Source organism: Kryptolebias marmoratus, linkage group LG12 (assembly GCF_001649575.2).
Source record: "Kryptolebias marmoratus isolate JLee-2015 linkage group LG12, ASM164957v2, whole genome shotgun sequence".
Classification (NCBI taxonomy): domain Eukaryota; kingdom Metazoa; phylum Chordata; class Actinopteri; order Cyprinodontiformes; family Rivulidae; genus Kryptolebias; species Kryptolebias marmoratus.
The window spans coordinates 9795261-9820143 of NC_051441.1; the positions used below are offsets into that span (position 1 = coordinate 9795261).

The following is a 24883-nucleotide window of genomic DNA, read 5'->3' on the forward strand; positions in this document are numbered from 1 at the left end:
TTAGGTGATTAGCACGGTGACCTGACGCTGCATGCAATCAATCACTGAAATACAAACATTACACAATCACACCAAAAATATCTGTTTTGGCTAACAGAAGCTTCTTCTAAACGAGTTCACTCACACTAAAGAGGACAGAGAAGAAGATGAGGAGGAGAAAAGTGAATTGGGAATAATAATGGAAAAGAGAATGGCAGAGGATTTTACCGCTCTCCAGGTTTTACCGATGAAAACATGCAAAATTCAAAACCTGTTGATCAGAAAAGCAATTTATCTCGAGAACTATCATACTTACATTTAATAAAAACATTTGACTAAGTCCCAAAAATGATCAAATACGGTAACTAGGTTGCTTCAGTTGCCTTTGAATCAGTGACTGAGTGAAAAAGAGCGAAAGGTAGGTTTAATGCTTCTCAATCACTACCATGTGGTGCTTTATTGATGTGCTGCTGCCATTCCTGTTGCCTTAACGGGCTTAAAGGACACAGAGACCCAGGGAGGCAGAGGGACCGGCCATTGCTCTCACATCGTTAAAGTTGATAAGCTGGCAGCTGGCAGGGGGAAAGCTTGCCATCTGTAGCCACCAGGTCCCAGACCACCTAACTCACATTTTCCAAAATGCTTATGCAATCTGCTTTCTGCCTCTCCTCCCAGGTTTGACCGGACTCGGCTTTCCAGAGCTCGGGCCGGTCGGTCTGCTGCGTGACGAACCAGTTCTGGAGGGCTGGAAAAGTCTACTCTCACCTGAGAGACTTCAGTCATGTCATCAGAGCCACTCAGCTCTGCGTCAGGAACAGTTTGCACAAGACCGGATGCTTTAACGTCACATACGTCCCTGACTTCATATGATATGTAGAGCGCACTGCACAAATTTAATGCAAGATGTGACCGTTGTGTTTCCTGGATTTATTTGCACACATTGCAGAACAAAGGGTTTGGATTTCAAGTCGCAGCTTGCACAGACTTGGGATTAACCCAAAAGGTGAATGTGTAAGTGCTTGTGTGTTTGTGCTTGTGGGACAGGGAGCAAAGAAGACAGATGTCTGGAAGAGAAAGAGCGCACAGGGTTTACAGTGCAGGAGAGCAACACTGTGAAAAGAAATGAAAGAAGACACGAAAATATGTGCCTACATCACTCCCACTGAAACCGCAACACCCGCGCACCATTATTAAAGCTTTGTTTTATGGTTATAGTGTAGATTTGCACTCCGTGTGCAGGCACATATGTTCACTGAAACAACATGACAGGTCAGGCCTCATACTCCCTCCTTACAGCTGTTCATGCACCGACACACGTGGACTACATTTAGGCTGCAGCACCCGTTAAAGCTTAAAGGAAGGCAACAGATGGGAAATGTGTCGTTTTTCATTGTAATAAGGGTTCCTTTAGTTTCTAATTGCCTGCAGGTTACTGCAGAGGTACTGGTGGAAAGATAAAAATGTGTGCTACATATGCTAGAAGCCTAGAAAGGAGCTGCTGCCGCTAACAGCGCCCTGTTAATATCAACTCCAGAAAACAAAGACGCAGAGCAATAATAAATAGTAATGCTTTGCTGCACAAATGTTAAACGTGCAGCTAATGAACAAATGTTTTCCTGAAATCTTGCCCACCTACAGAGCACAGAAAAACAGTGAAGTGCATCAATGATTAACTCAAGAGGTTTTCCAGAGTCAGTGACTAGACAGCTTGAAAATGCACTGCAGACTTCCTCCTCTGTATGGCAATCAAAGCTCCACCTCAATCTGCCTCCACATATTGTCTGCAGTAAACAGCTCGGGGGGGAATAACATGGATCTCTTTTTTAGAGCCATCGCTGTACCCGTCTGTCTACTCCGAACAGGCCCGGTCAGGTTTTCAGCTCAGCTAACCTGCATTAGCTGTTATCAAAAGCTGCTGAAGGATATCAACGATCGATTATTATGAAAAGATGAGTAATTTTACAAAAGATGGCAAAGATAAGCAGCAGGTGTGGCAATCGTTGAGTTGTTTTTTTGTGGATTGGCAGCTGCAGTTCTATAATTAAATTAAGTGTGGAAAGAGTTGATGAAAGGTTGCAAAAAATGACTGGAAATAAACTAACGTGTGAGAGCTTCCATTTTCACTGGAAGGAAAAAAGGAAAACTTTCCAAAACTTGAGTTTAAAGATAAACTTTCAGCTGTTTACTAAAAGCCTCTGAAAAATACACATGAAATTAAAGCTAACGCAGATGTTAAAACTTGTGCTTTTATTCTCGTTTATTGATTTAGCATTCATTTCGATCAGTTGTTTCAGAGAAATTTAGATTGTGTGGTGTAATTTTTTTTGTTTTACGCATGAATCAAGCACAGCATTCATTCACGGCATGTGCAGAAAGTTACAAATAACTCCCTCGTGATTAGAACTTATTCCCATGAGACTCTTTCCGCTTAATCTCCAACTGACAGAAACCCGAATAACAACATAGTTTTAAATCGGATTTGTTAAAAGCTAAAAGATGGTGGAAACAGTGAAGAAAAGAACAAGAAAACTGCAAAAAGTGAGCATCACAACTCTTGAAAGAAAGTCATAAACATTCAGAAAAGCTCAAATATTTTTAAACAATATTTGTTTTACATATAAATAGAAATTATGAGCCGATTTAGCCAATACAAATGTGACACCTTTCTTTTGGAAAGATTTGTTACTTTCTCCACCGTGGAACAGCAATTAAAAAATGACCAGATTTATCCAGTAATGTACCTGAAACTGCCATCACCCTTCATACAGGACACCTGTGGGAAGTGAAACCTATCAAGTGACCTGGCATTGTACCCGTCACCCAATCATAAGCTGCCACACCTGTTCTCCAACTAAGTCCTCTGCATTTCTGTTACATTAGTTCTGTCTAAAGTTCACAGAGGTAGAGGAAAGCCAACAAAAAGCTCAGCAACTTTTCTCAGCAGTGTGCAGAATCTGCCTCATGATTCAGCCAGACAAGAACCAGACTGGATGTTGAATGCTGCGTGCCATTTCTGCTGCAGCTGGTAAACTTTATGTACCACGCTGCTGACTCAAACTAGGAACCTTTTTTAAAGTTACATCCCCAGTTTTCCTAAAGTTATGTGCTTCATTCTAACTTTTTTTTCTTTCCAGAGAAATCATCATAAAATGCTGACTGTTTAGCAACATTCCCACTTGTACAGCAGAAAAAGGGTCAGGACAGAGAAATGATCAGTTGACTTTATTGAAGTTCACTCTGGTTTTATCAGCGTCGGTACACACAGAGGCATATCGCCACTTTGATCTTCAAAGGGAGATGGGCTCAAATGAGGGGCAATAAGAAGATAATAATGCTAATCTACATCCATTACTCCACAGATCACAGGACTGCCGAACATATGAAGTGGATTCATCTTCAAGCAGGGAGGCCAGGTTTCATGTTACCACAGTGCCATCTAGTGGTAGAAAAAGATAACTTTTTATCCGTAATGTCTGAGCTGTTGATTATGTAGATTATTTTAAATACCTCTTAATTAAGCAATCTCTCAAGTAAATGTCAAAATTGTTACTTTTTCAAACACATTAATTTTCTGTGAAACTCTTCAAGTATCTTCCATTACTAAAAAAAGGAGAGAATGTAGATTCATGTTATTTTTAAAGAGAGTGTCAGAATAAAACAAGAATTTTGTAGGTAATGGACTATCTGTTTTTTTAAAAAATGACACTCTGCACCAACGTGCACCCCCAAAGCAGAAAATTAGTTGATTTCTAAAATAAAATGACCTCTTCAGATTTTACCCAATGTGAAAATTGCCTCCTGAAAATCTCAATAAAACATAAATTCTTATGTTGTATTTTTAATGTAGGACAGAACAATGACCCCTAGTGGTCAACTGAAAGATTACACCTTCTAAACAACAGGATGTTGCTCACAAAGAGAATAAAATTAAAAGAGAAGTTCTCCTGGTTAGTAATTGTTTTTAATGTTGCTGCTGCTTTGAGTTTGGAACATGATTTGGTTGTTAACTTGTATATGCTAAATGCATGTTGTATTTTTATTGTTTTATGATCTATTTGTTGTATTTGATTTTTGGCCAGGTCTCTCCTAAAATGAAGAGGTTTTGAATCTCAATGGGGAGTTTTACCTGAATAAATAAGAAATAGTTCAAAAGGATTTGATTTACCTAACATTACTCACTCATAGATTGGTACATATACTAGTATTGCTGATCTTGTTTAACCTTGTTTTGTTTTATAAAGCCTAAACATACTGCAGAATAAAGTGTGTTCATTAGGTTTATCAAACCTAATTTTTGCCGCCTTCTTTAGTTGTATACAGTGAACTGAGAAACAAATCCCTAAAGAGTGAAGTCACTTCACACACCAGTTAGATGCAAAAACAAAAAAAAAGTAAATATTTGTTTTAAATAAAACATTTGTAATTTCATGTTTTAGAAAAGCAAGTAAAACTGTACAAGCTGAATTTATTGTAAACTAAATGACCACAATTTGGTCATTTGGAAAGCTGAACTTGAACACCACACGTATTTAAGTGGTCAAAGCGGGGACTGCAGAGCCGTGATCACAGTCAGTTGTTGCATACTTTGTCCACAAGGGGGCAGCAGAGCTTAAGAAATACCTAAAATCAACTGCAAGAAAAAAAAATTAAAGATTCACTCTAAACATCAGGTGCAGGTACTATCAACAATTTGTTTAAAAATTGTTAAAAATATAAAACAAAAATCCAATTTAATGAGTCATAATAATATGCATAAATCTGATTCCCACTTCAGAAAATAGTATGCAGTAGAAGCCCATTAAGAAGCAGAAAAAAACAGTTTCTTTCTCATAGCTTGTTGACAAAGAGAATATTAATTTTAGTCACATTAATTTCTATTAAACCACTTATTTTTTGTTGTTTGAATCTCTTGTCAGGTACAGTAAAAACACATTCCCACAACTTTAACAGTTTTTAGTGAGGATGTAACAAAAAAAACCCTCTAAAACACTAAACATTTGAGGAACTGTTTTCCAACGAGTTTCCAATAATTTGGTCTCCTATTTCAGAATAAGCAGATGTATGTACTAATAGTTTCTCTCTTTATGTGGAAACGATTGTGACTCTGCATCAATCAGGCTCTTTTAAATAAACCAAGTCCAAACAAACACAGACTAGATTTTCAGAATGGCACAGAGTTTGCTCATAAGTGACCTCAGAGGAAAGTCTTCTAAAGAGCTTCACTGTGTCCTAGGAAGGCCGAACAGAAACGCTCCGCTTCACCACAAAAATGTCTCTTCTGTCCTTTTCAATGAGACTGAAATATATAAAGGAGGAAACATTAAATTCTGACATGAATGAAGAATGAGGTTGCCATGGTGACCCACACCCAGCAAAGCAAAGGGCAAACGTGGTCACAGATTTGCTGGAATGTGACATTTAAGAGTTCAGAGCACAAAGGGGAGGAATTTTCCCTCCAAAACAGGAATCACAAACTAAAGTCCAAGCTGAAGAGAAAAGAAAATGTCTGGAATCTGAAGCATTTAAAAGTCCATAACACTGCAATCTGAGCATCTTCTTTACAAGTCGCACACCTGAAGTTCATGCCCAGATGTTTGTGTGCTGAAAACACACCAGAGAAAACACACACATCAAGAAGATCAGCCACAAGTGAAATCAAATGCACTATTTTGGGCAACAAACTTCTGCAATACAAATCATCATAATTGCTTCCTCGTTTGCTTGTTTTTCAGCCATTTCTTAGCATCACAACACTCCCGTTTTTTCTGCTGATGTACTGTGTGTCTGTAGTGAGGTGGCTGGTGAATTCAGCCTTTCTGAGGCCAACTGTGAATGAAGCGCTGTCTGCCTGTCTGGGATGGACAGAGACGCCCCTGTGCTGTGCTGTGTTGTGCTGTGTGTTTTTCCTGTTTGCGCTACGATTTGTCCACACACCGCTGGTGGGGGTCAAGGGCAAGTTACAGAGGATGAGCCTTTCCTTCTCCCATCATTGCATGCTCTTATGCCTTCAAGTTGAGGTTTGCTATGCGCCCACAAGACATAAAAGGCAGATTTGACAGAAGGAACAAAATTAAAGATTATAGATGTGATTTTACTCTTTATAGGGAATATCAAACAGCTCAAAAGCCACTCCGCCACCTTCTCACTAAAGCACAAGCTGCCCATTTCTCTGAGTGGCCTACTTCCTAACAATTCCCAAACCAGGATAATCAAATATACACACACTCACCCTCTTAAGTTGTGGTTTCCCGGCAGGAAATTAACAATCTCCTTACTATTATGCACCAGCATTTACCTCTTCTCTCGTTTCTGTCATTTCCTTCAGTGTCTTTACCCTGGTATTAAAAACAAGGCCTCAGCCACCCCCTGTGGACATCATTAGATAAAGTGACAACTGTTTGTAGACCTGCAGGAAGAAAGCCCCACAGTGAGACAACTCGGAGAAAAGCACAAAATGGATAATTAGTGTCAAGCTGTGGTCTGGTGTCAAAGCATCAGAGACTGACTTAAAAAAAAAAAAAGCACTAGGGTGGGAGATCTAAAAGGAAGATTTTTTTTCTGACAAAAATGTCCTCAAACCATTTTGTTCAAAATTCCAAGCATAAAAAAGGCCTCACACAATGACACACAATTTCACATTAGGAGTTAAAAATCGATCTTTTAAGTTAAAGTAAGAGACATCACAAACTGAAGGGGGGAAAAAAACACATTTTACAAAGCGCTAGCAGCTTTTCCAAAACCCTCTCTCCTCCTCCTGTTCACACACACATAAACAAATAGGCACAAACACATACACCTCGAAACAAAGGTGCCATTTTACTCAGGAAGGGTCAGCAGTTCTCTTCATCAGACAGAGGCTTGTTCTTGGTCAGAAGCTGCCCAATCTCAGGCCACCCTCCCCTGGCTCCACTGGCCCCCTCTGACCCCCTCACCCCCCCTTAGACAAGCTCCCCATTGTTCCTGCACTACTAATAAATGACAGTTCCCCTGTTTAGACAAACTTTAGAGCCTATTCTAAACACACTCAGGCTGAGCCTAAATGGAGCTTTATGTGCAGAGATACACAAGAGCTTTATTTTTTTTGTTTTTTTAGTCTAATATTTCTCATGCAAGTCATTAAGGCTCCCATCCAACACTAATGATGAAGGGATATTTTCCAGCAAATTGAGCTTTCCACCTTCACAAGATATGAGATCATATTTGATACAGAAACTGGGTGGAGGTATAATGAGCCAAGCCGGCCCCTTAAAGTGGTCAAAAGCTCGACTCTGTTGTCACCGTAGGAGCTCGATCAAAGTCAGGGGACCCGAGTTGGGCCTGAGCTCAGACATGACAAATCACCACTCAACTTAAGCTCATAAACACGCCATTAACGCGCCCAACCACAGCAACTCTATCTGTTTACCCAGAGCAGTGTGCTGGGGGACTATTGCTCTCTCTGTGGGCCTGCATTAGCATGCCTGGGGGGCTGATGCACATGTGCATCACTGGGGCCAACCAAGCCCCTGGATTGTTTGATGTTTTATACAATGTTTTATTAAAAGACCATTTATGATTAGTAGAAACTCACCGTTTGCTCGGCAGATATTTTAAGTGAAATAGTGTAAATCTGCAACCAAACATGGGAAGACCCAATGCGCCAGATTCACTGATCTGTTCTTGACTAGTTTAATAAAAAGAAGAGAAAAAAAAGAGAATACAAAAAAGAATCTCATGCCTGGTGAGTATAAAGGAGTAAAATAGGATCAGGGTTGTTCCAATTTACCCTGCTGTGTATGTTTTTCTGCTGTGGTTCACCACAAGCATATCGTGTGACAGCACACACAGCGCCGGCAGAAAGTGAGTTCAAGCTTCAGCATTTCAAATATGGACTCAAATATGCACAATTAGACAAATGGAAAGGGGAAACAAATCCCTTATACGAAACACAAGGGCTGCTCTGATGTCTACCTGCGGCTCTACGAGCATTACATGGAGATTTATTTTAGGAGCAGCAGGGCAGGAGTGACGCCGGCTGAGAGCAGGACAGATGCTGAGCGAGCAGAGGTCACATCAGCAGACACGTTCCCGCTCTGCTGTTTAAACAACAAAAGGAGGAGGAAGAAGAGGCTGAAGTTGTGAGAAGAAGAGTAAGAAAAAAAAAGAAAAAAAAAAAGAAGGCTCTGTGTTGTTTAGTCAAGGCCTACTCACTGACACAAAGTCTGCCTTTGTCTGCCTCCCAGGGTGCCAGATAAAGGAATTCTTGTGTGTCGGGGGGCTCTGACCGAGTTTATTTGACACTTCAGCTCCTTTTGTGAAGCAAGTGTCCCACCGTCAATGCTGGCCATGAGAGTCACTTGGCTCAAGACAGAGGGTCCCTCTTCAGGGGAGAAAGGGGGTCTTGTTTGGAGAAGATTTTTTTTTTTAATACAGGGGGTGTGAGGAGGGAATAAATGCATATAGCAGGGCTCTATGCTGCGCCTGAATGTCAGCTGAAACTCTTTATTGCAAATGAAACGTATGCGACAAGGAAAAGTTAGGTGGAAGGTGCGCACACCTCTAACCTCCGTCCCAGGGGCATGATGTCACCAAACATGCCTGGAAAAACATGTCAGCAGCAGAATACTTACACAAGAAAAAAAAACAAAACACATCCATGCACCTGTAAGGTTTTATTCTAACAAAGCTTTAAACCGTCATGGATTTGACACTTCACATGGGTCAGGGGCTTCTCAGGACAGGGCAGAGCAGTTCAGACCCACTCACTGTCACCTGAATGGACTCACTGTATGCAGACTGACCTCTGGATCCTCACTGGACTTTCTGACAGACCTCTGTTCTGTGAAAACCTTAGCTGTGCAGGTGCCTGATTCCAATTTATTTAAAAAAAAAAAAGACTTTAGAAACAGGTTGGCTGGACATGGGCAGGCAGATACAGTGAAGAGAGCAGTCTGACAGCAGGTGACCCTGAATCTGTCTGATCTGATCATGCTTTTTTATATTTATATACCAAAAACTCTCGACCCATGCGAGGATTTAAGGCTGCAGTTCAATTTGAAGATATTGGCCAGGATGGGTGTGTTAGGGGAGATAAGGACAAAACCTTTGACCAAAACAGCCAGTGAGGAACTTCAAGACACTAAGAGATTGGACAGAAATAGCTTCTTTTTTTGACAGAAACTGAATAAACATAAAACTTTCATTTCACTGACAATAAATTCAGTTGAACTTAAGTTACCTATTTGTTCAAGAGAACCCTGTTATCCAAATCAGTGGAGCATCTTGGTAGCAGCTTTTCAAAATATATTCCAGGATGTTGATGATGATTCCTTGAGCCAGGTGAATCCATAAACAACACGGATTTCCACACTGATCATCCCTGACCACTGGTGACCACGCGTGGATCCCAAACATACCGGGACACCCAGCCAGCATGTCCAACAGCAGGACTGCAGAACAGACACCAGTCATCCTGAAATGAACTCCCTGTTTACATCCAAGAAGATCCATAGCTTTTAATCCACCAGCTGTTGTCGTGATCATCGCGTTTAATTTGACAAACTTCTCCGCACGTGTCAGCGCCCGATGTCTTCTGAATGCCTTCTTTAATCCTCGTAAAAAAATTAAAATAATTTTCAAAAAATCCTTGCGGTAAAAGAAACCTCTGGATGTCGGAGATGATTTCCGATCAGCGCTGAAAAAGGTGCTGCTGGTGTCCTGTGAGTCCCGGGCGGAGCGGTGATGTGAGCGCCGCGGGCTGCGATCCTCCCCTGCAGAGAGCCGCAGCCTCACTGAGCCATAGTTGGAGCGCAGCGCCTCAACACATGCTGCTTGCAGACGGACGTGGCGCGCGGGGCATCATGGGAAGTGAAGTCCTCCTGTCAGCCGCGTTTATTAGGTACACGCTGTCAGGAAAAAAAAGGGGGTTCCAAACATCTGAACATTGTAGGAAACATACACTAGTGACAAGAAAAGTAGCCTAAAACATTTTTGTTTAAATTATAATTAAAAATATTGGTCACTTTATTCGAAAACAACTTTTTAAAAACCCTAACATGCATCAAAATCAAAAGTGATCATGTGTTTGCCCATTTGTGTGTGTTTTTGTTTGTCTATCTGTTATAAAAATGTCTCTTTAACAAATTTTGTTGAAAGCCTTCGAAAGAAGTCAGTGGATGTGAATCTACAACTACTTAACTTTTGGAGTCAACCTCACTGAAGATGGCCGCCACTGCTAAGGAATCTTAGCAAACACAGAAATGGCTATAACTCTGCCAGTTTTACAGATATTGAGCGAAAATTTTGTGCATTAGTAGCTGACAGCGATTCCCATCACATACTCTGAGCGATAATTGATTGTGCAAGATCTGTCTTTACCAATGGTGTCAACCAAGTTTGTCTGTTAGCAAAATATCTCCTGAACAACTTTGCAGATTTTAATGAAACTCTCTGAAAGTAACCATTTGCTTTTCATCTTGGAGTCAACACAACTCAACATGGCCACCACAGCTAATCAACTATAGCTAACACAAAAATGACTACAGGCGTTGATCTAAATTTGGTGTTTCTAACAGAGAGATTCATCCTCAACACATTTTATACTCTGAGCTCTTACTGATTTTGTGAGTTCTCATGGTATTGCATAAAATCACACATACAGTAATGTCATTTACAAGGGTTGATCAAAACGGTTACAGCTCCATCCCTTCTCAGCAAAAGGTGATTTTAGTATGAAACCTTGTTAGAACTTGAATTACTTATGATTTATCTAAAAATACACAATTTAATATCAAAGATCCCCCTTTTTTATTTAGTTATTTACTTAAGTTGACATAACAGTTGCTTGTTGTTGTTAGGTAAAAGTCAGTAAGTTATTATGTCAAGAATAGAAAGTATTATATTCTTGTTGCAATTGCTTATCACCTGTTGGAGTGGTTCCAGGTTGCGTGTGAGCAGTGTGTGAGCAGTGTGTGTGAGTAATAATGATCATCTGTGCAGAGATACAGAGATACTTTGAATCACCTTCCCATGAATGAATCTCTTGTCTGTCTTACTTCACTTTCATGCCCTAACCACCTCCAGGCTTGCTCGTATATATCTGGGATCATAGCATCCCTTGAACTTAAAAAAAAAAAAAAAAAAATAGAAGAAAAAAAAAAGGACTGGATTTTACAGAGTGGAGCACAGAGCCAAAAATAATGACACAACTCTGGCCTGCAGGAGAGGCTGGATAATTGACAAGTTGAGATAAATGTCTGCTTGGAAAGTTTTAAGACAAGGATTTTATTTCCATTGTATAAAATCACGTAGAAAAATGCACACATTGCATCCACTATCCTTATATTAATGGAGTAAAACCGCTGTAGCTTCAGTAAATTCAAGGTGAGAAAGCTCAGATGAAATATAACAAAAGAGAGTAAACACTGATCTGAACAAATGTTTTTAAATATGAACAAAAATGCATTTTCTCAAAACACTTTTTTGCCATTAGGCTAAAATCCATTCTGAATATTTAATATGTCCCCAAATGACACGTTACATCTGCACAGGAGCAGATGAAGCTCCATTCCGGCTTTTCCTTTAATCCTTTGGCTGAGCTCCAGAGTACCTGAATTGCACGCGATTCTGTCAATTGCAGGTACTTGATAGCTTTCTTGTGTGCAGGGGTTGAAAAGTTGCTGAGGTTTGCGCGCACGGCATTGCGTGACTAGAGCTGGAGATGAAAACACAAAGACATTGTTTTCAGTGATCAAACCCCCTTTATAGTAACTCAACAGCATTCCTGTCTCGCATTCCTGAACCACCGCTGCTGTGTGAAGGGTTTTCTTTTCCTTTAGAGAGGAAAAAAGAAAGAGGGAGAGAAAGAAAGAAAAAAGGGGGTTATACATTTTTGTCTGGTTCACTAAGTTGACCTCACTTTTTTCATTCTTATGAATCAAGACTGAATTAGCAGAGGCGCTTATCTTACGACGGTAATTAGAAGGTAGCCAAAACTATTTAATGAATGCAAATAATGTCGCCAGAAGCTCCCTCTGCTTTCATGCTCAGCAATCCGTCAGCCTCAGAACACAGGCAAATGTGAATATAGTGTCTGCAGGCGTACCAATGAGTGTGCACCCACTCATACCAGTATGTAGGTATGCAGTAATGTGCACACAAATGTTTTCCAGATTGGTGTGACGGGGTAATCATATCCAGAGTGCAAAAAAAAAAAATCATTCTGAAGGCTGCTCCAACAGATGGGAGGCAAGCATCAGAGAATCCAGGGAAAATGAGGTGGAATGACTGTAAAGAGGCTTTGGATGACTTTTAAACAACATAAACAACATTTTTACAGCCTTTCCACAGTTAGACATTTGGAAAATTTATAATACATGGAAATCCTGATGGTGGTGAAACAAATCTAATATTTACCAAAAGCAACAGCCTTGGCTTTAGACATAGAGGACAATTGAGTCAGTCATATCTCCAGTGCGAGCTCTGAAAGTGATTAAGACTAGAGTGCATTCATTACTGGCCCAGCTCAGACAGAGAGGGGCTTCAGAGCAGAGCTCTTGTGTTGGACTGTTTGGATGTCCTATTCCCTTGTATCTCTTTGACTACCTCCAACACAAGGCTCCATTCAACCCGAGTGGGAACAAATGTTTCCTTATGTGGCTCTGAGTGCACAAGCTTCAGCGACAGGATAGAAAACAAGAGCCTGTGAGACCAAAAAGACCAAGATGGTTGCATTAGTGCAGGACTTACTGCCACTCAGACCATCTTAAAATGTAATATGGGATGGATTATCAGCTGTAGACACAGTTGTGACATCACAAAAGGACATTTCTTAATAAATACATACTGTTTTCCTGGCACAGTTGAGCTTAAATCCTATTTTCATTAGTTTTATCACTTATATCCATTTGGCAATAATTTTGGTAAATATCAGTCGGGAGACTTGGATTTAGATTCCACATTGGCAGCTGATGTGGCTTCATGTTCAGCCTCCATCTGTTTTTTTTTTTTTTTTGTATTTGGCCTCACTGTGGGAATGTGTAAATGAAGCTCAACCTGGGTCAAGGCGAGGTTTCAAAGTGATGAGGGTGAAGATTTCTCATGTGAAAACCAGTTGGAAAAGGTTCGTACCTGTTTTACATAATGAGACATAATGTGCCGTGCACTTCTTTTCTATAGAAGCACCTAGGATAAAGAGCTAATCCTCTTGTGCTATGAAACTCATAGGGCTGGATTCCTTCCAGCACCTCAGGGTGTCGGATCTGGATAAGGGAGGACTTTTGAAAGAAAACCTTGTAAATCAACAATGCAACCTGCTTCCAACTATTCATTGAATCATGCTACCCATAAAAATTTGGGTAAATTAGCTTCCTCTCCTCCAAGTCATCTCTCTTTATCCCTTGTGCCAAACTAAAACTGGAATTCTATCTTTTACTCAAACAGGCTTTCCCTCTTAGGAAGAAATAAAATAAAACATAGGCACAAAGTAGCTGAGCAGCGCACTGAAATGTTAATGACTATTTCTGGTGAATTTATGTGGGTAAACACTTCTTTCCATGGGTGATACAGTGGACTGACCAAATGATGTATAGAGTGACCATAAAAGAGTTCAGACCCCTTGTTATAACACTGAGCTTGGGTCCATACTTCAATCAATTCTGTCTACCTTTAGAATCCAGTTGTAAGAGCTGAAATAAGAAAATTGTTAAGAAAAACATAAACCCATCTGTAAAGTGTCTCACAGTTGATAGTGTGTATGACAGTGAAAATTGGATAAGTCAAGAGTGCTGGTGTAGATTCTCAGTCATCCAGGATATGGTAAATCCAAAAAAAGGTTGAGAAACATCTTCAGCTACAGTACAGAAGTCCAGTTGTTTTTGTTTTTAACATTTTTTAAAGTATTTTTCATAGTTCTTCTACACCAGACTGTGTCTTCAGCACTTTGGGAAAATATATAAGAACATATTTGATGAGCTTAAAGAGTCCTAGTTTTTTTTTTTATTTTACTTTTGTCAAGGAAGTAATTTGGAACCAACAAAACCTTGCATGAAGAGTAACTAACAAGTCATTAATTATAGTGAATTAAATCAAAAGGTGTGTTAAGATGATAGGAGAACCTTGATGAAGGGCAACCATTGATAAGAATGGTGTAGTTTGCCAGCAGTCACTGGAATTACCCTCAAGGTCACAAAAAAGAAAAACACAAATTCATGTGTTTTAATAAAGTCTGAAGTTTTGACCACAATTTCCAGCACATGTCAGTTTTTTTTTCCATTGTTAATACATAGTAATGGTATAAGTGTGAATATATATATACACACACACACATTTGGACCAAAAAGACAGATTTTGGGATCCTGCTTTTATGTTCAAAAATTTATTTTTTTCCACCCCAAAGTGTGTGTGAAACTCACAATTTTTATTTTTCAGTATAATTAGGCATGATTTCTTCACATTGTCTGTCAGAGAGAAAATCAAATGGGTTTGTCTGTACCTGAAACCATGAAGTGTTTTTTGGAGAGGTCTAAAAATGACATCAACATTCCTCTTGGATCCAACCAGAATAGACTTGAACACCTTCACCCAGGAGAACAAAAGAAACAACCCTAATAAAGGCTTGCAGAGCTTGTAGGGTCATTCTGCAGAGCATTTAAGGATTTATGCGTAAAAGTATTGAAGCATGCAAATAAAATATCAAGCAACAATACCTTAATGCAAACCTAAAATAGATATTTTCATTCACTAACAATTTGTGCTTTGTTATTACTGATTTTTTGGGGAGGCTGACTAATGAGGAAAAGGTAAATTAAAACAAAACCTTGAAAATGAAGAAAATATCAAAACAGATTAGATTTTTTCTTTCTAGCTTAGTGTGTGATAGACCTTAGTGCCAGGCAGTATAGTGGGAGCTGGGAGTGTGGCAGGGCTATGCGTGACTAGGAGAAATACACCTGTCTCTGTGCTCAGGTATGGAGAGGGAGCCGGCACGCAGGGGCCTGCCAGCTGAACAATGCTCTCTATTGTACCTGCACTCTGACTGAAGACGCTCGAGAGAAAGCCCTGATCTTAAGTGTGTGTATGTTGCTCTCTTGCTTCTTTTTTTTTCTCTGCACACAAGTGAAGAAGCCAGATTATTTATAGTACACATATTGTGCTGACTGCAGGCGCCCTGGGTTAAATCCAAATAACTCTGCTTTTTACACGCTAGCTGCCAATCAGAGGTTGAGGGAATGTTAAATATTACTATTATGTCATAAAAAACAATAAAGCTGAAAAAATACTGATCTTTAACAGCAAGGTGAAACTACAGCTCATGATTCAGAGGTGTCATTATAATAGCAGGCACAAAACCTTTTGAACAAGCACACAACTATTTGAAATGATGTGTTATCAGTCCCAGTTTTTTTTTTTTGTTTTTTTTTTGGCAGGTTTTTTTTGGCTCTTTATTTGCAATACAGATAAGGCAACTGAGAGATGGGGAGTCATGATATTATAGATGGTAGATACAACAGCCAAAAAAAGAACCACAAATAAAGAACGAGTGCCAGTCAGTAAATAAACCAATCCCTCTGAGGTGTGTGCAACAAAAGGTAATTCTCTTTTCTTTTATTATTATTTGTGGACCAGTTTAATGCAAAATAAAGAGGGCGATTACAAGAAGGGCCTGAGATGAAAAGGAATTCTTGACCTTTAGTTTTCAGGCTGAGCTTATGTGAACACAAGAAGCACAACTGCCAAACCTAAATTCCAGCTGGTCCACAGATGGGTTCAGTTACAGTGTGCAGCTAAAAAATAGCCTGCTTTAGATTTCAATATCAGGAAGGTATTTATTTATTTATTTTTTTAAGGTGTAAGTTCCATTATTATCACCTTTTTTTTCTGAATTCCATGGCGTGTGTACCTGAGTGTGATATCTCACATGAATTGTGTGAATGTGTGTTTGTGTGAGTGTGCTCACTGACTAATGCAATACAGTCTTCATAAAGGTAGTATTGTTAAGTTGCGTGCGAAGCTCATGCTCCAGGCTTTGGTTTCTCCGCCCACCCCTGTAAACCACTGCCTTTTTTTTTCCTCTCCTTTTTCTGCCTTCTACACCTTCCCCTTTCTTTTTGTTACAGGTAAACATTTGATGTCCGCACGCAACCCCCAGAGAGTCTCCTCCCCTTGTTCTCGCTCCAGCTCCCTGGCTTTCCCTCACTATTACTCACACGCTCTCGCCGCACATGTACAATCACCTTGCACTCTCTTTCTTGCCCACATCCACACTCAGACACGCAATCCTTCCCGCCCCATTTTTGTGACATTCCTCTCCTCACTGACTCAGCACCTGTTTCTTACTTACTTACTTTAGAGTTTTGTTAATCTATGCCTTTTAAACAAATTATTGATGTAACCAAATTTGAAGTGTTGTTTGAGCCTGGAAACTATGGTGTAATTATCTCTTTAAAATAAAGGGTTAATTTTTAATTTCCAGATTCTAACCTCTTAATGACAACAGTACCTTGTGAGCATAAATTTATATTCACAATGCAAACGTCAACATTTCTCAAAGCTTTGATTAAAAATTAAGGTTTGTTTTTGTCATAGGTTAGTGGTGGATGGTAGTATGAGGCAGCAGACAGGCAGATAGTAGAAGCAATGTTGTTTATTTCCTGAGAAACAAACAAAACTAAACAGGCTGAACGAGAACCGAGATAACTGAAATAACACAAAAGCAGGACAAAGGAGCAACAAGGATTTGAAAACCAGTAATTATGAGAGAAGAAAACAATGAAGACATTGACTATGTGCTGATTAGAAATCAGGACCAGGTGAGAAACAGGAGCAGCAAGATTAACTGAAAGAAATAAAACAAAAACACTGAAGGATTAAAAAGTATTAGACAAGAAAGGAACCTGAAAACCATTCAAACAGGAAAATGTGACCAAAACAATACCATTAAAAAAACAAAGTCATCACACATCGTCTCTTAACCAACTTCACCAGAGAAAAAAATGTTTAAGTTTATTACAATATCACTTTGTAGGAGAAGAAAGAACATTTTACCCACTGAAGATAATGTCTCCTATCTCTCTTTAACATATTTTATTGTATCAAAGGTATTATCTAAAGTAAATGGTCTTTATGGGGAGGATGGCAGTGCAGTGGTTGGAGCTGTTGCCTCCCATCCTGTCTGTGTAGAGTTTGCATGTTCTCCCTGTGCATGTGTGGGTTTTCTCCAGGTACTCTTGTTTCCTCCCACAGACCAGAAACATGCATGTTAGGTTAATTAGTAACTCTAAATGGTCCCTAGATGTGAGTAACAGTGTGAATAATAATTAATAATAATAACCTGTGACCTGCCCAGGGGGTATCCCTCCTCCCGGATAATAACTGCTGAAGATAGACACCAGCTGTCTCGTGACCCTGCAAGGAAAAATGAGTAAAGAAAATGAATGGATTTCATCTTTATAATGTTAATTTGACTAGTCATTGGAATATAAGTTCTAACCTGTTATCGTCAGACAACAACGGATCATATCAATCATTTTAAACTCCTAAAGCCTTTCCTTTATTTCATGTTGTGTTGATACAGTTTACAGCTTCTCCTAATATATGAAGCTTTAGGTGTGAATATTACGGAAAACATTTATTGGCATGTGAAAAAGATTGTGATCTAACAGATGTTGAACTCTTTGGGAAAGCTATAAAACAAGTCCAAATCTGGTCTGTGGACGCCAGCTCCGTTAACAGTGCCAACCTTTGTCACGCACTTTCTTCAGGCTGCTCTCCAACACAAACTCTCCGACTGAGGAGAGGTCTGACAGGTTCTGACACAACACTGGAGTCCATCATGTCAAAGCAGAGACAAAGAAAAAGCTTCGTGCCAGTCCTGCAAGCAGCACAATCGATGTTAATGACTAGTATTAAACATGTGAAAAAAAAGCTTTTATTCAGTCATTAGAAAAATCACAAAGAACCTTTGCATGTCTGCACAAGCGCTCGCGTGCTGCGTATTAACAAATTGACTGTGAGGGTTACTGACACCAAACATGGTGATTATTTTAGTGTGAATGGTTTTCAAATGTTTTGGCTTGTCTATTTTAAATATATTTTAAGAATTTCTTTGAATGTTATAGTTTAGATATTTTGAAGCGGGTTCTGTGGAAAGGTTATGCTCAATTATTGTAAATAGCTCTCTGAATGACCTCAGTTTGGAAAAAAAAGTGGAATTCTGACTGGATTTACAAGCTAACATCTTGTTTACATCAGGTTCAAGACCAATACAGATTCCTGCTGTTTGAAAGTCAACCAAAGCCTTAAAACATGTCCAGTCTTAAACAATTTATATCAGTTCATGCAATAATTATTTTATAAACCTTTACATTTTGTCAGATTTTACACTACATGCCTATTCCAGCAGAAATGTTGATATTCCTGCCCAAAGTGCCCAGTGCAGCACTGAAAGTGCTACAGCTAGCTGATGCTGCTTTTTTATTTGCAAATAATCACATTTATATTTATAGTTTTAAGGTTTTAGGAATTTGCATTTTCATAATCTGCTACAATATTTTTGATTTGATTTGTTTTAAAATAGCAGCCATCCATCCTCTTTTCTCTTAGCCCTAATCGGGGTTGCCATTTGCTGATCAGTTCGGTCAAAATTAAACTTTTTTTTTCCAAACTACAACCGGAAAGACATTGGTTGTCAATGCATTTTCCAAAGAACCCCACTTTAAAAGATTCAAATTACCCCCTTTAGGTTGATACTGAGTCCTTTCCCTTTTCTGTACTAGAAAAAGTCAGCATGTCAGGGAGGAAACAACAGTTAAATTCAACCACAAAAGAAATTATTTCAATCCCTAAATTGTTGTCTCCTTTGGTAATTGTGCCTGCTGCTCCCAGAGGCCCTTGGCTCCGTCCGACCGGCCCAATTAGCAGCTCTGATGAGGAGAAGTGTATTATCCAAACACAAACAGTTACTGTACCAGCATGAGCAGCCTACAACAAGGCTATTTTAAATGAATATTAGATTTGCTGTGCATACAAGTTACCTATTGTTGTGGTGGCCTCTCTGTTGCTCTGAAAAAGCCATTGAAACAAGATAATCTGTCTGCGTCTCGTCAATGCAGCACACTGTTCAGCTTTGCTCGGACAAAACACCAAGACAAAGGGGCTGTTTGATTGGGAATATGAAGCAACTGGTGTGAAAGAATAAAGGGATACTTCTTACGGTCTCCAGTGTTTGTGACTCAAACAGTCAGCGAGCAGAAATGCTCCATTTACACAAACTTTAACAACCCCGCTTAGCTCTGCTGTAACTTAACCTTTGGCTTTTGTCTGTGTCTGTTGTTTCACACTCCGTTCATCGCCGTCCTTCTGGGAACAATTGCCTTTGTCCTCGCAGCCAGCAGATGCCCTGGATATAAGGTGTGACTGTTGGGACAGAGCCGTGAAAGAGCTGATTGTCCTCCCTCACACCCCAAGGTGTGCCTGGAGACAGACCAACAACATCGGAACGTAACAAGTTTTCGCTGTAAATTTATAACTCTTACCTGCTAAAGAATCCATTGTTTCACTTTATTACAAATTACTTCATGAAATCTCTCTTATTGAGAGAAGGCTGTGTTGTTGAATTAAAATAGATTTATTCACTTATTTTTATTTCACTGCAGAATGTGTGAATCAAAAACATTTCATGTTTTGTCTTGTCAACTATTCAGTGTGTTAAACTACTTTCACCACTTAATAACGTCGCCATTTATTTCCTCCTACACTTACATTTTTTAGTACTGATGACACCAAGCACTGAAGCATCCCAGGTGCTTTTTGTTAGTTTCTTTCTTTCTTTCTTTCTTTCTTTCTTTCTTTCTTTCTTTCTTTCTTTCTTTCTTTCTTTCTTTCTTTCTTTCTTTCTTTCTTTCTTACTTTGGCATGCCCATCTTTATTTCACAGAAATATAACTGCAGGTACACTGTTTGGTACTTTTTTAACATTTTAATACAGCTCTATATACTGCTGTGTAATGACAGATTTACACTTGTTTTGTCATTTTATCAAAAGAAAAATGTAATCCGGTCACACAGGAGGACAGTGTGACTGTGAAGCAGGGCACATTGACTGTGTCACTTTCTCTTTGCTCACGTCAGACAGTTGTTTGTCAAACACACTTCCCACACCACAGTCACCTAATGATAGGGCAGAGCTGGAAAATACAATGACTTCTGCCTGGCTTGTTATGGTTTAGCAGAGAAATTAACATTCAATAAAATTAAACAAATCAACAAGAAAACAGAAAAAAACAAACTCTTTTACATTTGCCAATTGGTGCATATTCAGTGAGCACACTAAAATAGATTGCTGCTGACTGAAAACAGCTCCAATCTCAAAGGTGTATTGCAGTATATGTGAACAATATTTGATAAAGAGTTACACTGCTGTCAGTTTTGATTTACAATTATTAACATAGAATTTGTTGATGTCAAATAGCAACAGCAGCAGCTAGCTGTAGCACCTACATAGCAACCTGGGGCACTTAAATAAAAGAAAAACTTTATTTCCACCAGAATAATTGATTAAATAGAATAAAAGCTTGTTGAGGTGAGCCGTTTGGTTTCCAAACACTGATTTAAGTTATTATACACAGTTGTGCAAAACATCAAAATGAGCAGCACTGTATGTGTTGGACTGCAGTGAAAAAAAAAAACTTGAGTGCAACATATCCAACAACCACTTCAAAGGAAAAAATAAACAGTTTCCGTGACTAGCTAATCCAGGATAATTAGCCTTAACTGCCCTACTGTCAGTATTGCTTTTTAAGCTACCAGGCAACAGAATGAGGTACAGCGCTCTAATATTGTGCTCATGTTTTGTCCACTGATTGGCTCCTTTAAAAGAGTGCACGCCATGCCACAAAAACCCTGCGTATGGAGCCAGTTTAACCTGATCCTTTGATGTGTGAGATTGGTATGTTGAGGTCCAACTTCCCTTCTGAAGCTCACTCACTACGAGCTATAGCGTGACAGCAGAGGCAGGTTAATGGGTTTTCCCTCCAGACAAACCTGTTAAATATGACTGACTGTTGCCTTCAGGCAGAGGACAGAAGGTTCTCTCTAAACAATTTAAACGTTTTAATCTGTATTTCTTTTTTGAACTAAATAATTACATTACAACCAAAACTTGCTATTAACTGAAATTTAACATACCTGCTGGAAACACCTCAGTGCACAAACCGCAAGCCACAAATTAATGTAAATACATCTTAATCTTTGGCATATACAGTGCGCTCTCATCGCTCTCAACTTTTAATCTGATGTTGGTTTGATGCTGGGAAATCATCTTTGAAGCAGAGAGATACAAGCATCCTTTCGTAAGAAGGTTACATGTTGTAAAAAATGGACTCAAACTGACATGTAACATAAATAGAACCAGTTTCCGTCCTCCATTGCACTGCACAGAACTCTTCTGATACCAATATTTTATATTTACCATGTAATAAACCATATAGTATTTATCATATTTTTAAGAATGCATCAGTGGCAGATTGTTTTTTGAAAAAAATACAAATTTAGCAGAACTGAAACAGAAAGATGGATTAAGCTTTTTATATACATGCATGAGTTTTGTTCTCCAGAATATAAAAATGTTTATCTGTAAAGTGGAACACATTCCAGCTGTGCACATGCACGAAAAGACAACGGGGCTTTCCTAAGAGCAAATCAATTAGGAGTGAAAAGTTTCCTAAAAACAAATCTACATTCAGATCAGGTTGTGTTTATTTAGTTATAAGTTCAAACTGTGTATAAAGTTCCAGTATTCAGATAACAGAAAATAAGGGGAAAATGTTTGTGGGGAATCATGGTGGTCTGTCTAGACTGAAGTGAAGGAGCTGTAAAGTATCTGAGGGCAAAGGGAAGTGGGTAAGTTAAGTGTGTGGTGGTGGTTTGTAGATGATGTTTTCTAAGGGAGTAAAGTATGGGTGTGTTTTGATGTGGTTGATGAGGGCTGAATAGTGCACTTGTTGTCAGTGAGAGATAGGGCAGTAAAGCCATAGCTGGTGGCCCCTTGTTTCTGTTTGTTGTGCAGATTACATTATTTCATTTCAAAGTGAGGAAAAGATTTTAAAGTTTAGGGGAATGTTGGAAACACAAAAGAAAAAGCTGCGACTCGTTTATAACTGATTGTAAGCTTGTGATGGACCAAGAATGAAATAAAATGAAATAAAATTTAAAATGTTTTAAGTAAAGTTATCCAGCAAGTACTGGATGAACTAATTGTGTAAGAATTTTTAAAAATAGGTGTCAAAAATAACAGTTAAAATGTTAGAATCTTTTTTAAAATAGGAACAATGCATGTAACAATACTATATGCTAAAGTAACCATTGTCTAATGATTTCTTCACAATTAAAAATGAAAATTAATAAACGTGAATCTGAAAACGGTTTACTGACATTTATTGCTGTGTAGCAGCTGCAGCCCCTGAGAAGGCCACAAACAAAAGCGACAAAGGTGATTTTTTTTATTTTTTTTTTATTCCCATGCTTCACATCTGCTCTGACGTTTTCTGAATTAAAAACAATGGATTGTAAACTTTACAGTAGCTCTTTATGATGCTGAATGACCTGCTTTTTTATTACGGGCAAATGTTTAAATTACAACTCATTCTTCTCTGCTGTGCTGCAATGTGTGATTTGCTGTCAGAGACACAAAGTCCAGAGTCTGCTGCCAACACACTGAGGATGACGCAGAGGTCTGATTCACTGCTCTAACCCAGGTCAGGCAGGGGAACTCTGGCTCACCTGGTCATCCAGGTTACTGGCAAAAATCAGCAAATCAACATTATATAATAATTTGATTTTGGATGTGAATTATGACAATCATTTAACCAAATTAATATTAAATGTGATAGCACAACAAAAACTGAATAAAACAGACAATTGGGAGCTGGGTGTATTTATGGAACTACTGTATAAACATGTGTGCTGAAGAAAAAAAAGGGAATTTTTGGTTTTGGTGTTCCTTCCTGTAAACACGCCTGTACGGTTTGATCGTATCACACTCAAACGTTAGCTGTGGTTGTCTGAGTCATGTACCTGTAACACTTTTTTCCCTCCTGGGAGCTACTGTAAATGTTTTTACAGCCTTATGCACTGAATAAAAAAAATGGAAGAAACTATATTTTATTCACTGGTAAAGTTTCAGTGCAGAAACTAAATATGAGAACAAGTAAAATCAGTAAAATAATCTTGATTATGTGACATGAATTCAAAAGCTACCTCATAAAAAACAGGTGACCCAGTGTTGTTCCTTATATGGCTCTTTGTTTTCATGCCCGTGTAGAAAAAGGCATGTAAATAGAAGTACTAGATAGACGTCAGGTGTGATGTGCAAGGTTTCACGCAGAGTCATTCCTTTGTTGTGTGCTGCAACGTTGCCCTGGGGGCTGTAGCAGCATGAACGTAAGCTCTGGAAACAAGAAAAGCGCCTCTGTTTTTGGATTCCTGTCTACACTTTGTATGAGCGCCTCTTGGCATGCAGTCAAGATCCTGCCCCTGGAGAAGGAAGATTAATGACAGCTAGTCACGAAAAGGCTTTACAGCCATAGAGAGCAAAGGAGATGAGAAGCGTAAGGGAAGAAAGATGGAGCAAAAGAAAGGAGTCAAACTAAAGCAAAGAACAGGAATGAGACTGAGAGGTGTGATTCTGTGAGTGTTTGTGTCTGGGTGAGCATCGGAGTGTGACGCAAAAAAAAGACAAGGCTTTTCAAGATAATCCATATAAATCCTCATAATCATTTTTAAAAGATAGTATTCTAATGAGTGGACAAAAGGCTGTCTTCATAGTGGAATTTTATCACTCTAATCCAGCTCATGTTCCTGTGTCATTTCCAATTGTCTAAATCTTCCCCCGTATGTAGAAATTTTAAAAGATCATCATCATAAAAATGGCTAATTACTTATTGATACATTTCTTATTATTAATTGGTATTTCATAATATAGTATATGTGATTGTATTGTACTATAATTGAAATGAAATGTAATTGGATTTAAATCTGGATCTGTTTTGGACTGAATTTAGACTTATGATTTGGACTTTGTTTTGTATAATGCCATGAGATCATGAGATGATCTATGTTGTAAAATAGTGCTACATAAATACACTGAATAGAATTAAACTGAATCAGTGTTACCTTGTGAAGGAACACCTATTGAAAAATCAGTACGTAAAAGTTTATAACTTTTTATAAGGTGAAATTCCTTTGTTTCCTTAAATAATATGGATCAAAACGTGAACAATCAATAGGCCAAAGGTTAAAAAGAGTTCAACACCATCCTGGCTGAACTCTCTCTGTATCCCTATTCAAAACCCAAAAACAATTCTTGCGCAGGGAAGGCACAGGTCAAAGTAAATCACTATCCTCATTTGATCTTTATTTACTCTGAACACAAAACTGATGACATCACTCATTTTAAAGTCACAACCACACCAAAAGATTTGTGTCATGAAATAAATATTTCCTTAACTAAAAACAAGGACAACACCATTCTTCCAAAGGTTTATCTCTCAGATCAGTATTGTTGTCTTACAAATTAAATGATTTTTTAATGTTATGTGTTTATAAGGAAGTTTATGGATTTATCATTATTTGTTGAGTTGGTTTTACTGGCTGAGGAATGTTAAGTTTTTTTTTTTACAAATAGAGCTTCATCTGTTAGGTAAATGCAATCTGATAAAATTTAAAAAGCAAACATGTAAAGGAACACGATTCCATAAAATCCATTGGTGCACCTGAAGGAAATTATTTTAGCCAAGTAAAACAGTCAAACCCAATGTTACCTTTCAACACCATTGTCTTTGGCCGAACACACTACCCACAGCTGGGATATTTCTATTTCAGCTATCTCATGTTTTCCTCAGAGGACAACAGTGTTCTTGTCTGTATTTGAC

The 24883-nt window shown here is 38.7% G+C and overlaps 1 long non-coding RNA gene across 1 annotated transcript in view; it reads right to left on the reverse strand.

Moving 5' to 3' along the window:
• The window catches only part of LOC108241246, a 51609-nt gene extending 41851 nt beyond the window's left edge, over positions 1-9758 (reverse strand). The window contains exon 1 of the long non-coding RNA XR_001808804.3: positions 9197-9758. This is a non-coding gene — a long non-coding RNA (uncharacterized LOC108241246). The remainder of the gene's footprint in view (positions 1-9196) is intronic.
• Between the last annotated feature and the right edge of the window lie 15125 nt (positions 9759-24883).